This window comes from Danio rerio, chromosome 19 (genome assembly GCF_049306965.1).
Source record: "Danio rerio strain Tuebingen ecotype United States chromosome 19, GRCz12tu, whole genome shotgun sequence".
NCBI lineage: Eukaryota > Metazoa > Chordata > Actinopteri > Cypriniformes > Danionidae > Danio > Danio rerio.
Genome location: NC_133194.1, coordinates 42,128,732 through 42,134,209, shown reverse-complemented (window position 1 = coordinate 42,134,209; position 5,478 = coordinate 42,128,732). Strand labels below are relative to the sequence as shown.

Sequence of the window (5,478 nt, the reverse complement as noted above, 5' to 3'; positions counted from 1 at the left end):
ACACACATATACATATATATACATATATATGTATATGTATATATATATGTATGTATGTATGTATGTATATATATATATATATATATATATATATATATATATATATATATATATATATATATATATATATATATATATATGTATGTATATATATATGTGTATATATATATGTGTATATATATATATATATATATATATATATATATATATATATATATATATATATATATTTTTTTTTTTTTATTTTTATTATGTATAATAGTAGTTTCCGTAGTTTCCAATACGGTACAATAGTAGTTTCCGTAGTTACCAATAGTGGTTTTTGCATTGTTTCATTGATTGTGTTCACCTGTGCCTTGTTTAGTTACACTGTAAACGATTTCTGTTGTTTTCACGGTATTATACTGCATTTCTCAACAGTTGTTTACTGTATAAGCTGTGCACAGTGTGTTACTGTATATATTGCTGTTTTCACAGCATGATAATGTATTCTCAACATTTCCATACTGTGAACATGATTAACAGTATGCTACTGCAGATTTTACAATGAATTTGGGGAAAAAATCAGTTACTGTGCATCTAAATACAGTACTGCAAATGGCCATGAAAAACTCTACATACACTTTATATTATTATTATTATGTTTATTTTATTTTTTGACAAAGTATTTTGTGAAGAAAAAAAATTAACCAGTTTCTTCAGACTGTTCAGTGCATAAAACTGTCCCCTGGTTTTCCATTTTTGGGTGTACTGCACCTTAATTTTATAAGGTTAACATGAAAATATTAAATCATTTTTAATCAACATAACTTTGTGCTTAACCAAAACGTAAACTGGAACAAAAGTAATTGATTCATGAAACCAAAGTCAGCTTAAATGTCAGAATGACCAGCCTGCTTTAGACGGATTCATGAGGATTGGGCACCCGTCACCATGGAGGTCACATCTCCGCATTTTCAAAACAATATTTTAAAATACGCACCATCTCTATAAATAAACCACAGACTTGAGTTTAAAACAACTACATTCCCGCATGAAAAACGGTTAAAACTAAATTTCATAACACATTCATTATAGAGCCATCTAAGACCGGGGCAAGTCTCACATGTCTAGCCGATTATAACCTCGTTTCGCCGGATACATTAGTGATGATGGACACCCTGGAGGTCAGAATCTCCGCTATCGGCAAAGCACGCTTAAAATTTACACATGATATCTATAAATAAACCACAGATTTGAGTTTGTAAGAACTACATTCTCGCATGAAACACTGTTAAAATTTCATTTCGTGACATATTAAACGCAATATTTATAATATTAGCTGGGCTTTCTCATCCGCCATTACCATTTGCTTGTTGATGTGAAATGAATTCTGGGAGAAAAAAAATATTAATTCTCAAAACACTTCAAACGAACTTTATTCTTATTGTCAAGGTCAAATATATGTAATAATTTCGCTGGTAAAGTGAATAAAAAACAATGTTACTATATTGTAATCAATATCACGTTTGCACTGGTTCGGTTCAGCACTCGAGCGACTCTGAATCGTATTGAACCGTTTGCTCGGGAATTATTTGATCACACGTGTTCACGAGCACATTCAGCAATATGCATTTAGTGTATAATTAATTAGTGTATAAATGCGTGTGGCCAAGCAGTATAACGAAATAGTAATGAATCATATATAAAAAGGAATCGGTTTTAGGCGGATTCAAATCTTTACTGTTCACTAAGGAGCCGATTCATAGAACCGAACGGACACGACTCGACCTGCAGGCAACGGCTCTCCTAATTTGAAATTCACCTGTCGTCTTTCATCCAGCGAATTCAACCTCGGTAAGTGTTTTAAAGTCAAATTCTGTCCGTTGAAGGATTGTTTTGTATATATTTCTGTGTATTGAGTGTGTAATTTAAAAGAATTAACCAAGTGACATTAGTTGTAACGTTAGGTTCTTATGTTATGTCACGCTGTCCGTTAACAAATGGTATTTTAAACAAGAAATAACAGACGCCAGGCGGTCATTGTAGTGTTTGCGAGGTATTAGATACAGTGAGTTTATCTTGAGTGAGTTTTTGACCATACGCTAAGTTACCTGAAAAAAAAAAAACATAACTTTAACTTATTGTAACTGCATTAATGAATTCTCTATTTCAGCACAACACTGAGATGAAGGCGAAGTCACCATGAAAAGTTAAACGTTTAAAGGTAAGCTCTGGTCTTCACATAGTCATTATGACTAAGCTATCATTATGGTAAAATTTTTCAACTGTAAGTTACGTTAGTTATTTAAACTAAACTCATAATGAAATGAGTCTTAACTGTTTTATTAAATGGAGCTGAAAATTAAATGCAGTTGAATTATTTTAAGCTAAAGTTAATATTAACAAAATACATATTAATTGTCTGTTTCTCAATAATGTTAATGAGCTTGATGTATAGTGTGTCATTAATTGTACGTTTAATTTTTGGTGTTCAGGTGTACCTGAGGTGAGTGTACGTTCTGAGTACACAGATATAAGCCAAAGTCATTATCACTATATATCACTATATTTGTTGGGGTCAGGGAATGATTTGTGTACAAATGTATTTTAACCCCATACAGATTGGTATGGTTGTACCATAGATTTAGATTAATTAATGTTAAGTCTTATTTTACTCTTATTATATTTATCTGTTTTTCAGCTACAGTAATTGATGTTGGAAAAACTGATGCTACCAATCACTCCTCACTTGATTATTCAAGGTAATGTTGATGTCTTCCTCATTTTTATTAGATTTTTAAATGTCAAGTTGATATTTTATGTTATTTTATGCTATTCATTTTTGTCTTAACATGGATTGCAAGTTGAATCGCAATATCAATAGTTACTGGTTACTAACATTCTTAAAAATATCTGCTTTAGTGTTCAACAGAAATTCAAACTAGTTTAAAACACGTGGAGTAAATAGTGGCAAAATAGTAAACTATTCCTTTAAATATTTGATTCTGAGACTTTTATTTATATGTGTCTTGTCTTTTGTCATATTGTCCTTCTAGCCCAGATTGTGATGGACCTGGAATGCGACACCAGTTACTCTTAAGACAAGAACCGAATAAAGCACAGATGTGGAGGGATTTGCAGCCAAACTAACTGGAGGGAAGGAACCTTTAGGTAAAAACACCTGCTTTATTTGGATCAGAAGTATTTTATTTGACATAGAGATTTATTGTTTTAATTCTAATTTAAAGCAAACAAGGTTGAGCACCCCTGGTCTAAAAGCTCAAAAATGCTGTTTCCGTGATAAGGTTAAATGTAGTTTAGAAATAGATTCATTAGGATCAATGCTTAAAGTAAACATTTTCTTCTCTCTGTAGACCAAACATGTTTACTATCCCTCACATTTTAATAAATTGTTTCTGTTTTTGTTTCTTACAGTGTGGGTGAACATACTACCTGGATGTCCAACAAAGGCTGCACAAGAGCTCATTTGATAGCACATATTCTGTCCTGTCTACATCTCTGATGACCTGGAAGTGCTTCGACATCAGTGAGTAATACATCTTTATTTTATCATGCATACAGGATTTCTGTAAGCCTATTTTTAATGTTAGTTTGTAATCAGCAGTGACTGTTTTAAAAAAATAAGTATTTAAATTATTCTAAACGTTTTACTGATACTGTGCACAGTAACGTTATGATGATTTAGTTTGAGGAAATGTCACTGGAGAGGTGTTCGTATAAAAAATAAATAAATAAATAAATAAATTGTATGAAATGACTCGATAAAATGTTTATTTGTCTCGCTGACATGCCATCGCTGCTGCATATTGAAATACAGTAATATGAACTGACAGCAGATTATTACCACAAACATTTCATGAAGTAGGATAGACTGCTCTTTAGTTCTCTACTCAACTTTAACACATTTCCTCATGTCGCTGAGCCTCTCTGCAGATTTTGCCAAAAATGAATGCTTAGTGATTACTTTGTTTTATGCAAACCATATATCAGTAACTTATCATTAGCATTATTTTTTTTAAAAATGACCCACAGCTTTCATGTTCTCTAAAGCAATCTTGTCTGTAAGTTAGAAGTGGATTTATACGTGTTAAAAGCCTAAAAGTATTTAATTAACATTAGTCATGTTAAATTAGATTATTTTATTTATTTAATTTTAAATATGTTAAATATGTAGCCTTTTAAAGTCAGAATGAACTGTGTTCACCCCTCTTAAATCCGTGGAAGCACTAGTAGTGTGATCATGGAATCAGATATTCGAGCTATACAGAGTCGGACATTAAGTTAAGATGAGACTTTATTTTTTACACACCTGACTAGCGATCTTCAAGAACAATGCCCGCTGATCTTTTCCCCATTACCGTTAGTGTAATTGTGAATTGACAACAAACTGTATTTCACCAACAAAAACAATTAAAAAACTGTTTTATATAACTGATATATATATATATATATATATATATATATATATATATATATATATATATATATATATATATATATATATATATATATATTTATATAACTTATATAACTGATATATATATATATATATATATATATATATATATATATATATATATATATATATATATATATATATATATATATATATWTATATATATATATATATATATATATATATATATATATATATATATATATATATATATTTATATATATATATATATATATATATATATATATATATATATATATATATATATATATATATATTTAAACAGCAGTGCAGTGTTTCGTTTCTGAATGAATTAAATGGTTTGAGGGATGATTAGTTTTTACTTCAGTGATTGATTTTGCTTGTCATTTTTGCAGGATCATCATCATGTTGCTGCCCTTTTTCACTGTCCCTTTCCACATCATTTGGCCTTCATCATTTCCTGTCTTGTAGCAGTATTCTCACCTTTTTTAAAATTGTAATAATTTTTGATGCATTAATTGTTGACTGGTTTTAATGATCAATTGTTTATTAGTGTTCTGTTGCTCTGTTATATTGAATTATTGCTACTGTTTTAGCATGGTTTACACAATAAACCTTTATTGTGAAGTTAAAAGTTTCAGTTTCTTTATTTTTCTTGTACGCCTTGAACAGTTAAAATAACACTTGTGCAATTTTTGAACATTTTTACCCATTATAAAGTAGCACTATTAAATAAAATAAAATAACATTTAATAACTGTAAAATACTATACAGTAATAATGAAAGTAACATTAAAATACCGTAGTTCTTCATGGTAAAAATGTACAATAAAATACTGTTTTCAGTTTTGCAGTATGTGCACCACTACTGTAATTAGTGTTACAGTAAAAATCAACAACAGCAAAATGATGTATTACATTTTACAGTAAATGTAATACTAATGTAATTAGTATTACAGTAATGTTACTGTTTTATGAAATACAGCAGCTACTGGATAATTGTTGCCAGTAACTTACTGTTAATTTAACAAGAAATTG

General features: G+C 29.5%; 1 long non-coding RNA gene across 3 annotated transcripts; it reads left to right on the top strand.

The window, feature by feature from the left end:
* The first annotated feature begins 457 nt into the window (after window positions 1–457).
* LOC141379166 (uncharacterized) lies at window positions 458–5,068 on the top strand. Of its 3 annotated transcripts, none has more exons than XR_012395198.1 (6): window positions 458–1,836; window positions 2,156–2,206; window positions 2,684–2,744; window positions 3,039–3,153; window positions 3,418–3,529; window positions 4,837–5,068. It is a non-coding gene; the product is annotated as an uncharacterized lncRNA (long non-coding RNA). The 3 variants fall into 3 exon arrangements; XR_012395200.1 differs by lacking the exon at window positions 458–1,836 and adding an exon at window positions 1,961–2,038; XR_012395199.1 differs by lacking the exon at window positions 458–1,836 and adding an exon at window positions 1,989–2,050.
* The last annotated feature ends 410 nt before the right edge of the window (window positions 5,069–5,478 follow it).